Genomic DNA, 12,442 nt, shown 5'->3' on the forward strand with positions numbered 1-12,442 from the left:
CAGTTGCTCTTATGCTCGAAAAAGATATTTGCATAATTTAGGGATTTCTATGGATCAAGATACTAAGTAAAGAAATTATGTAATTTAGATTGATAGTGACAGATGAAATCTAGGTGAATTATTTCCTAGGTATTGATTTGCTTCTTGGTTATTAATTGATTATTTTCTTGTTTTTTCTTTGTCGTGTTCGTTAGTAATTAATATAGTTAATTTTATTTTTTAATTAATCACTCGAATTATTCGGTTAAATAATAGAAAAACAATAATTATTAGTACTTTTGGTCTTCGTGGGAATGATATTTTTACTCACCGAAGCTATACTATTAATTGATAGATGCACTTGTCGTAGTCAAATTTTTAGTTTGTTCACAGCGCATCAAAAGAACACCACGATAAATTAATTTGTCTCTCTTGATCTTTTCCTTTATTTACACAAATCCTAAGTGATGGAGGCTATAATTTGTACGTGTGTTTTTGTGTGTGTAACCCTAAGAGGTAGAGGGTGGATTAATTTATAATGATCAACTTTTAATCTGGTACATCCATCAACTAATTGAATGAATGGATATGAGTTAACTTCTAATAAAGAAAAACTCTTATTCCTTTTAAATTGGGTCCACAAGATTAGGCTAAAATCTTACATTCCCCTACTTGGCCTAATGCGATAAAACATAAACTTTAATAGAAAAAAAAACGTTGAGCGTGCATAACAAAAATAACACTCATCATTATTATCATATTATAGTGAATTGCAAATGTGAACTATAATTGTTGTATATAGTTTAAGTCACATACATTACAACCCAATATAATAGGTTTTAATTATACAACTCAATATAATAGGTTTTAACTACAAAAATTTTATTGTTTTAAATTATTTTATGTGCACACAATCATAATAAACAAGAAATATGTCTATTTTATTTCATAAACACGAGAATTGAGCTCGAGTGTAAAAATATCATAATATTTCATTCATCAATGCAACTAAAACTTATTCTATGTACATATTCTTTAAATGTATTTAGTTGTAAGCCCTTAGTTAACGGATTTGCAATCATAATATCACTTCTAATATACTCTATAGACACTCTTTGTTTCTGAACTTCCTCCTTAAGGGAAAAAATATTTTAATTGTATATGTTGTGTTTCTTTGGAATATTTTTCGTTCTTGGAGAAAAATATCGCTGTGAAATTATCATAGTAAATTTTCAATAGCTTGCTAATAGTGTCACTGCCCTAAGTTCTAAAATAAAATTCTGCAACCATAATGTGTGAATAGTAGCATTAAAACATGTCACAAAATCTGGTTCCATCGTATATGATCCAATGGAAAAATATTTAGCACTTTTCCATGATATGGCTCATTCATCAAGTAAAAATAAATAGTCAAAAATGGATTTTCTACTATCAAGTCATCCCACAAAATCTAAATCAGAATATCCAAACACTTCTAACTGATTAGATCTCCTATACATGAGCTTATAACCTTTATTCCTTGTAGGTACTATAAAACTTCCTTTGCAGCTTTCCAACAATAAATTTAAGGATTACTTTGATATTTGCCAAACATCCTAACCGCAAAGCTAGTATTGAGTCTTGTGCAGGTTTAGACATAGATTAAACTACCCAGAACAGAAGTGTAAGGAATTGATTTCATTCCACATCATTTTTTGGGGACTACATGAAACTAATTTTGTTCCCTTTTTGTATAGGAACAATTCTTGTGGAACAATTATTCATATTAAATCTCTCTAAAAGTATTTCAATATAGGTTTTTGAGACAATCCTTGTGATCTATTATGAAACATCTCAATTCTTATAACACAGAATGCCTATCCCATATCTTTTATTTCAAATTTATTCGAGAGAAAAACTTTCATCTCACGCAATATACTAAAGCCATTTGTCACAAGCAAAATATCGTCAACATATAAAACTAAGAAAATAAACTTACTCCGACACTAATATTTTAATATATACACTAATCAACGATGTTTTCTTGAAAATCCAAAGACTTTGTGATATCATTAAACTTAATGTACCATTGTAATTTAGATTGTTTAAGTCCATATATTGACTTCTTAAGTTTACACACCATATGAAATTTTCTTTCTATTGAAAAACCTTCAAGTTGATCCATATAAACTTCTTCCTTAAGATATCCATTTAGAAAGGTTGTGTTCACAATCCATTTGGTGTACCTCTAAATAATGATGAATCACCAATGTCATAATAATTCTTAAAGAGTCTTTCTTATAGAATGGTAAGAAATTTTATAATCAATATCATTCTTTTGAATGTAGCCTTTGGCAAATAGTCTAACTTTATACCATTCGATATTGTCATTTGAGTCACATTTGGTTTTAGAAACTCATTTGAACCAATTTGTTTTGACCTTTCTGGCAGTTCAACAATATCCCAAACTTTGTTTTGTTTCATAGATTTCATCTCATCTTTCATGACATTTAGCCAATTGCCAAACTCATCACTATTTATGGCTTGCAAAAGTGAAAATGGATCTTTAATGATTCTAATATAAAAATCATACTCCTACAAACTTGCCATATAATTATTGGGAATGACCAATTTTCTCTCTCTTTTTAAGATCTTCTTAATATCATTATTTGCAGTTCATTTTCATTAGACCTTTTTGTGTTAGTTTCTTTTAAGGGTGTTTCATTATTTAAATGTTTTTCATCATTTAAACATTCATTAATTACTGGAACAACATTGTGGTAGTTGTGGATAAAGGAACATGTATAGGTGCAAAAAATTATACTCTAATTTTTTTTATGTTCGCAACATGTTTTGAATAACTCCCACTAACTTCACCATTCTTAAAGAATCTAGCACTATCAGTTTCTACAATTCTTGGACTATGATTTGGTACATAAAAGCTATTTCCTTTTTATTTTCCTGGTTAACTAATAAATTATCCAATTATCATACGATAATCTAATTTTCTTTCATGTGGATTATATATTCTTACTCCCACCTAGCAAATCCAAACATGTAGGTGTCTTAGGCTAGGTTCCTTTCAGACTACACCTAAAAAGGAGTTTTTGGAACTTCCTTATTAGGACCTTATTTCATTGGTATAGAAGATTGTGATTCCATGCATCCACAATGAAATAGGTAATGAGTTACAAATCATACATCTAATCTTATCCAATAAAGTCTGATTATGCCTTTTTGCCATATCCTTTGTTGAAGTGTGTTTGGTATATTGTGCATATGCCACAACTTTTGAGGAATTTTGCAAATGGACCTAGACATTGTCCTAATTTAATAAATTTTCCATAAAATTGACCACATCTATCATATCTTACTATTTTCACTTTTCTATCAAATTGTTTTTCAACCTCATTAATGTATACCTCAAGAGTATTTACTAATTGAGATATTTCATCAAGCAAATAGATGTAACATTACCATGAAAAATAATTAATAAAGGTGATAAAATACTTTTCTCCATTAAATTAAACTTAATTTTAAACCCAGAAACATCAAGTTCTGAAATAGATATAAAGTTCCTAAAAACTAAAGGTACCTAGAATCTAAAATAGGTTTAAATTATAACCATTATCCAAGACCAAACAATAAGTCCATGTGTCTTCAATTGGGGCCTTCACATTGTTCCCCGTGTATAGGAAATATTTAGTTTGGTTTGTGGTTTGGATCAAAAGGAATCCTTGCATCATGTTGGATACATGAGTAGTAGCACCAATATAAAACCACCAAGTATTATTAGGAACTTCAATTAAACATAAAAATTATCTTTCTTTTCAAACTAAGCTTTGCATTCTTGGTAATCTTTCTAATAATGTCCTACTTTCTTACAAAAGTGACACTTATCTATGGTTTGATCCTTTTTCTCGCCATTAAAGACATTGGTAGGCGTGTTTTCATCTTCTTAAACTTGTTGATTTTTACCTTAAGTCATTTTTCAACTTCTTAACCCACAAGGTTGTTGAGTTACTTCCTTAACTCTTTAATCTTACTTCCTCTTAAACAAGCTTACTAGCCAATTCATTAACATCTCACTTATCTTTAATGGTGTTATAGTTTTTAAATGATTCATAATTTGAAGATAGTGAGTTCAATATAAACTACACTAGAAAATAGTCATCAACAGTCATCCCTAGGGTCTTTATCCTTATTGCAATATTAGTCATATTGATGATATGTTCTTGCATTCTCCTCAAACCATCATACTTCATGGTTGTGAGTTTTGTCATTTAAGTACCAATGAATGACTTATCCATAAAATGAAAATGTTTTTCCATAAGCATAAGATGTTCTTTCACACTTTCAGTTTATGGAATTGTGGTCTTGATGTTGTTGACAATAGTCATCACAAAAACATAAAAGCTCAATTTATTTTATTGATCCTATTGTTTATGGTACAGTATCTCTTCCTCATTGCTTAAGTCAGTGATAGCAATAGGTTTATCTTTAATATTGTCACACTTAAATGGAACTTGACTTGTTCACTACATTAAGAGAAGTTTAACCCATTAAATGAAATAACAAGTAAAGCTTGCAAATGAAGAGATACATTGTATCACCCCAAACTCGGCCTAGACATTATCGTCGAATCTGGCGATGTCACATGGTAGTGTGTTTGAAAACCGTAACTTGTGTTGGGAAATCGTAACTTTGCTTAAAACATTTTCCGTTTAGAATCTTTTCATTATTACTTCTTAATTCTAATATCGTGTTAATTAATCATTTGAAAGCTTTCAAAATGTTTAATCTATGCGGAAGCTTTTTAAAACAGATTGCGTAATCGTAAGTATTTTGTTAAAACGTTTGGTTCTTTTGAAAACTTGAGTTTTCCTAAAACTAGTAGTTATAAATTAAAAATTCCAAAATTAAGAAAAATCCTTAGGGGCCATATTTACAATAAAATTCCCAAATAAAATTTAAAATCATAATTAAGTACTGAATGCGAGACTAAACAGTGGTTTATAGCTGAGCTACCAGTAAATTAGGCCCGAGGCCTTTTAGTACACTTCCTCCGAACAATACCAACCCCCAACCCAATTCAATGCAATATACAGTATTGATGTGTTGTATCATAGCAACAGTGCATACAATATCAATTCATTAAATATCATCATGATTGATAACATGTAAATATATATATTAGTCATGCAGTCATTTAAGTCAATTAGGAGTCTAGGTAAGCTTATCAACCCTACAGTAAGTCCACAGTCAACTCGGGCGACCCGTGCAACCTTAGCAATTAAACAGTAAAAATGGGCCTACAAGCCCATGATGTTCGCCTGTGTGGCCGACATGGACCAAATTGGCCTTGGTCGTGTAGCTTACACGGCCTACCCAAAAATCCTACATGCTCTGTGGTTCACCCGTGTGGGCCCACACGTCCTTATGGCCTATACGGCTCAATTGGGTTCGACTCGTGTATCGCACGTGGCCAGCCTCATCGATCATACGCCTGTGTTCGATCACACAGCCTACCACACGGACAGCCACATGTCCGTGTGGTATCAATAGCCTCACTTTTCAGCTTTTACCATTTTCCGTTTACAGTGTTACGGTTACACACCCACTTCAATTTTGACGTCCAAAAACTCCCGAGCACACCGATACCTAAAATCAAAAATAAACACTAGATTAATCATTTAAACCATCAAATTTATCTAAATCTCGAAGCGAAGTGATCATCTTTTGAGCGATAAGCTATTACCTTATGTCGAGTAGCAGGAATTCCCTGTCTTCAGAACATTTGCGAGAGATAAACAGCCCTTCAATAAACCCCTAAACCAACAGAATCCATATTAACACTTGCCCAAATCCTAGTTTAAAGTTAATCAAAACTAAACTTACCGAAAACGTGAAGAGAACGATGCGCAGAAAGAGAGTAGAAATTAAAAGAACTGGAAAAAGGAAAGGTAGCAAGGCGAAGGTTCGGCTGGGGAAAGAATAGGGAAATGTTAAGAGACTCTCAACAAGAAGGGAAGAAACTGAAAGTTGAGAAGAAAACCAATACCACTTTATTTCACTTATCAAACAGACGGAACGAAGGTTGCCACAAACAAACGATTGAAGTGAGGAAAAAAAAAAGCAAAAGGTGGGGGAGAGAAGCAGAATTTGGCGGCAAGGGGAGGAATTGAAGAATGAAAATGGTAGAGATGGAGAAAGAAATCATTAGGAAGATGGAGAGAAAACCGACTCTCTCTTTTTTTCAAAAAGAAAAGAAAATGATTAGATTTTGGATATTTTCCCTATAATCCTCTAATTTCCTCCCACTTACCCCTAAATTCGCTCTCACACTTCCCCACACCCCTCAAAAACTCCTTAACCGTCCACTACTTTCCCACACACCTCAAACACTCAGTATTTTACTACACCTCAAACTCTTACACGGCACAAGAAGCAAAAATAAATCCCATTTGCACAAGCAGGGGTTCGGACTTCAGACCTCTCTACTTATCCAGCAGACCAGCAAACCCATTCTGACATATTTTACCAACATTTAATTATAAGCCTATTGACTAATGATAAGGTTTTGTCCAGAGAAATACAAAAATTTTCCTAAGACAAGGTTTGAACTTAAGACCTCTTACACACACCTAGAGCTCTTAACCACTAAAGCAGATACACACTTGTGTCATAAATACACGGAAACAAATATACAAACTTTGGGGCATTACATACATAAAAGCAAACCAATACATAAATGCTCACAATTTTGAATTTAAATGTACAGTAATCCATGTAAATCCTATTTCTCTTTTGGGTAGATATTACAATATCCTATCATAAATAAATGTTAACAACCTTAATTGACAAATAGATAACTTTTTATTAAAATTACAGGTTGTCCTTACACATTTAAATATATATCTAATAAAATATCAATTACAAGTTGGGTCACACGGCCATGCCTCTTAAATGTTTGTTGTGTGTAATAGAAAATTAAAAAAAATTAAGCCCAATATCCACAAAGCCTAGAACAAGGACGTATGTCCACGTCGTGTGTGATGATTCCTTACTTCTCCCACGCCCATGTGTAAGGCCATGTGCCACACACAGTTTATCACACGCCCTTGTGCCAGGCCGTGTGTCTCACATGACCATGCCTTCAGGCCGTGTAACTCTCTGTGCCCGCCTGGGTCAAAATAAAATTGAAAAAATTAGCTCCAGTATTCACACGGCCTGAGACATGCTCGTGTGTCCAAGTCGTGTGCCCAGGCTATGTGGATCACCCAAATCATGTGGACCTTTTTTTTTGAATTTTTTCTCTTTTTTTCAAATATTTTTTTTACTTTTTTTTACTTTTCTTTTTTTTCAATTTTTTTTATTTTTTCAATTTTTTAAAATAACATAAAAATAAAATGAATAAATAAGTAAAATAAAAACACTTAGGTTTAGAGTCTAAGCTTGACTTCCCTTTTTAAGCTAACGGTTAAGGCGAATCTTAGAGTCAAAGCTTCTCTCTCTCGTTGCTAGTATTACCACCAAAATAAATTTTGAGATGGAGACTGTTTACCTTGAATGTGTCGTAATCAGGGTGTGTTACCTTAATAGTTCTGTATAGAAATACGTTTTGTACCACAAATGGGTTCGACACTCTTGACTTAAGCTCTGAAGGAAATATTTGTGGATCTAACTTGTCTACTAGCACTTTATCCCCGACTTTGAATTGATTTGTCCTCTTTGCATTCTCACTATAGTGTTGCTTAGTTATTTCTTTAACCGTTCTTGGGTTCTCATCAACCTTTGTTCGCCATTCATCTAATTGATCGAGCTGCACCATTCGTTCTCCACTCGTTCTTTGATTTTTATCACCTTGAAATGGATATTGTTTGAACACGTATTCATTAATAAATTTTTGCAAAGAATTTCGAGCCACATGATTACTAACATTAACAAAATAACGAGTATTATCTCACTCACTAGGAACTCTAACAAAATCACGTGCTTGAAGAGTAACATTTTCATCACCTACACTCAGTACAAGCTCAGCATTACCTACATCAATAACAGTTTTAGCAGTGGCTAAAAATGGTCGACCTAAGATCAAGGGTACCTCAATATCCTCATCCATGTCAAATATAAAAATATTAATAGGGAATATGAATTTATCAACTTTCAAAAGTACATCCTCAATAATACCCCTAGTATAACACCCCCAACCCGTATTCATCACAGGATTAGGGTTACGAGGTATTACCTAACACAACACAATCTAACGCAGTCATTTATTATGGTTCATGTCTACTAATCATATATCATATACAAACCATACTTCTTTTCCGTGCAAACCAATTTCACAATACAAATCATACTCTGAAATTTAGCCAAGTCATAATCATTCTACTATTCAAATTTCGAACCAACTAACATACATCAAATCATATTATATTATAACAAAACACAACCACCAACTAAATCATTACTCAAGCCGAATCTTATAACCAAACATTATCATACATATATACCTCGAAACCTACTTCCCAAAAGAGCTTATAACATGGCCTAATATAAATAATAATTAGTATCTCTAACAAGCCATTTCGCATGGCAACTTATATACAATTCAAAATTAGTCATAGTCTATACATGCCATATGTCATCATATCAAGCTTTCAAAATACTGAAATGGCGATTGATAGTGTGACGATATTCCTTGACGATCCCCGAGCTTGAGCTACCTTTATATATCTATAAAACAATGGAAGGATGCACAAAGTAAGCTTTGGAAGCTTTGGAAGCTTAGTAAGCCATAAGCAAATAAATCATCTCAATGATATTTATAATTCAATTCAACTAGGTCGAATTTAAATAAATCTCAAACACATATACATTTAAACTAACTCATATAAATTCATATTATCACATTAAATACTAAACTTACCTTAATATTTCATGAACATATAAACTTCACACATACCTAAACCATTTAGCTCAAATTCACATTTGAAATTATAAAGAACATACGGAAATCATATAAAGCTCATACAATGCCATATCCCGGAGATGGTCTTACATGCTAATGCATATCGATGCCACTGTCCCAGACAGGGTCTTATACGAATCATATATGATGCCAATGTCCCAGACATGGTCTTACACATTTTCTTACTTCAATGCCAATGTCTCAAACATGGTCATACACATTTTCTCACTTCAATGCCAATGTCCCAGGCATGGTCTTACACGTTTTCTCACTTTGATGCCAATGTCCCAGACATGGTCTTACACGAAATCACACCTCAGAAGTCCTAATATCATGACATCAGTATCCTTTACATTTCCTAAGGTTCATTTAGAGCTTTCAACTTCGTAATTAAATCAATTCATGCACGAAACCAGTCATCTAATGCTCAAATCAATTCGGCAATATATATGTATACATATACAAATCAATTTGAAAATGTATATCCATATACAAATCAATTTGGCAATATATAAAACATATACATTTGAATTCAAAAACATTTATTTACTTATGAACTTACCTCGTACGGAAACGAACGGATCGAATCAACTACTCTTCAACTTTCTATTTCCCCCGATCTAAATCCGATTTCTTTCTTTCTTGATCTATATGAATTTAAATTTAACTCATTTAATCACCTATTTATTCAGTTTCATCCAAAAACACCTATTCAGACATTTTTGCACTGTATCCCCTACAGTTTCACATTTATTCAATTTAGTCTTTATTTCACAAATACACAAAATTCACACAATTCAATACAACCCAAGCTTAGCCAAATTACTATAATTCCCCTATCAGCCCAAAAATTACATTTATTTCACATTTTAACCATCAATTTGCATTTTTCACAATTTAATCCCTATTTGACATTTTTGTCAAAAATCACTTTGCAAAACATATTAATCTATCAACAATTATTCATTTTTCATCATAAACATTCAAAAACATCAAGAAATCATCAATGGAAACTCACAAATTCATCAATCAATTCAAAAATTAGGGTATGGGTTAGCTAGAACACGAAACAACAATCTCAATAACATAAAAATTTTTAAAAACTAAGCTCAAACCGTACCTTAATCAAGCTATGTGTGTGCTGAACCCTAAGTGTTCATTAATGGTGTCTTTATTCTTCAATATTTGGCCAAGAAAGAAAATATGGACAAAATTTTAGCTTTGGTTTTATTTATTTTATCATTAACTTAATTATTTACTATTTTACCATTGAAAACATTAGTAATTACACCAAATGTCACTTCACTATCATTCACTAACTCATAAATGACCTATTTACCACTTAAATACCTTTACTATAATGTTCTATAGCTATTAGACACATTTAGCTTATAGAACACAAATTTTATACTTTACGCGATTTAGTCCTTTTTACCAAATTAAGCATTCAAACAGTACAATTTATTTACGAAAATTTCACACATATATAATCACATGTTTTAAATACCAAAAATGATATTGAAATAATTTTTTGACCTCAGATTTGTGGTTCTGAAACCACTGTTTCGATTTAACTAAAATCGGGCTGTTACACCTAAGGTACCTAATTGATCTGTCAGCTAATTGAATATTCATCCTAGTAGGTTTTGGTTCCCCAAGACCAAGTTGTTTGAACATTTTATAATACATAACGTCTATACAAGACCCTAAATCAGCCAAAGCTTTTTCAACATTTAAACTACCAATAAGATAAATAATAGTAAAACTCCTTAGATCTTTAAGGTTATTAGGTACTTTGTTTTGGAGAATGGCTTAGCAATCCTCATTGAGTTCCACAGTTGACAAGTCGTTTAAGTTCATTTTATTTGTTAACAACTCATTTAAAAATTTTACATATTTGGGAATCTGCGAAAGAGTTTCAACAAAAGGTAAGTTAATATGCAATTTTTTTTAAAAGCTAAAGAAATTTACCATACTGTTCTTTTATATGGTCTTGCTTCAATGTTGCCGGATATAGAATTCGTGGTTTGTATTCTCTAACCATCGGCTTATGTTCATTCTTGCTTTCCTCAACCCTATCATTTTTCTCAACAACTTCTAGATTTAACTTCTTTTCAGACTCGACTAACCCTTTTACACTTCGAACAGTGATTGCGTGGACTTACTCCTTTGGGTTAGTTTCAATGTTACTAGGTAAGCTACCTTGTTGTCTTTCCAAAACCAGTTTAGTAACATATTCGATCTGATTTTCAAGCCCTTGAATCAATGCTTCCTGAATTTTCAAAGTTGTCTCAGTGTTTTGAAATTGAGTTTCGGACACCAAAATAAATTTAGCTAACATCTCCTCAAGGTTCGATTTCTTTTCTTGCTTATAAGGTTGCTGAAAACCCGAAGGGGGTTATGACCTCTGATTTTTTGATCACCCCAAGAGAAATTTGGATGGTTTCTCCAATCTACATTATAGTTATTGCTATAGGGTTATTTTGAGCTCTAGAATTGTTATCCATAAAGTTGACTAGCTTATTCCATGCTAGAACCAAAGGGTAAACATTCTGATTAATCATCCCCGCTCCATTCGTAACATATTACACTACTGAGTTCACCTGCTTAGAAAATTTTAAACCATCAATTTTCTTACCAAGAGCTTCAACATGATTTTCTAACATAGAAATTGCATCAATATTAAAAACATTAGCTGCTTTAATTGATTTTGTTCTCATGACTTGCCACTAATAGTTATAAAGTGTCATCTCCTCAATAAACTCATGAGCCACCTTAAGTATCTTATTAGTCAATGTTTTGCCAACTGTTGCGTCAATTAGTTGCCTAGCTAATGGATTTAAATCGTTGTAAAAGGTTTGAACTTGTAACCGTAAAGGTAATTCATTATGAGGGCGCCTTCTCAAAAGATCCTTAAATCTCTCCCATGCATCATATAATGTCTCCAAATCAATTTGAGCAAAAAAAGAGATATCGTCCCTCAACTTAGCTGTTTTAGCCGGTGGAAAATATTTCAACAAAAAATTTTCAATTATCTGATCCCAAGTCATGATAGAACCCCGTGAAAGTGAGTTCAACCACTGTTTTTCCTTGCTCCTTAAAGAAAATGGGAACAACCGTAAGTGTATGGCATCATCGGGAACGCTATTAATCTTGAATGTATCACAAATTTCTAGAAAGTTAACCAAATGAGCATTTGCATCTTTATCTTGCAACCCATCAAATTGAACATACTATTGTACCATCTAAATTGTATTTGGCTTTAGCTCAAAATTATTTACAACAATAATAGGTCTGATGATACTCGATTCAACCTTAATCAGAGTAGGTTTAGGATAATCATACATAGCCCGAGCAGTAGGAATTGTAGGAAGCTACTGATTATTCTGATTATCATCCATCTCCACAGTAATATCATTTTCCTCTTGTTTGTCTACTAAAATATGTTTATCTTTATAACACCTCGAAATTTGAGGTTGGAAGTTTTGGGGTATGTGCTTAGGGTCAGTG

The 12,442-nt window shown here is 32.4% G+C and overlaps 1 non-coding gene across 1 annotated transcript; it reads left to right on the plus strand.

Annotated features, from left to right (window-relative positions):
* The first annotated feature begins 11,812 nt into the window (after positions 1-11,812).
* LOC128040055 (small nucleolar RNA R71) lies at positions 11,813-11,919 on the plus strand. The gene has a single exon (XR_008194715.1). It is a non-coding gene; the product is annotated as a small nucleolar RNA R71 (small nucleolar RNA).
* The last annotated feature ends 523 nt before the right edge of the window (positions 11,920-12,442 follow it).

This window comes from Gossypium raimondii, chromosome 3, assembly GCF_025698545.1.
Source record: "Gossypium raimondii isolate GPD5lz chromosome 3, ASM2569854v1, whole genome shotgun sequence".
In the NCBI taxonomy this organism is placed as follows: domain Eukaryota; kingdom Viridiplantae; phylum Streptophyta; class Magnoliopsida; order Malvales; family Malvaceae; genus Gossypium; species Gossypium raimondii.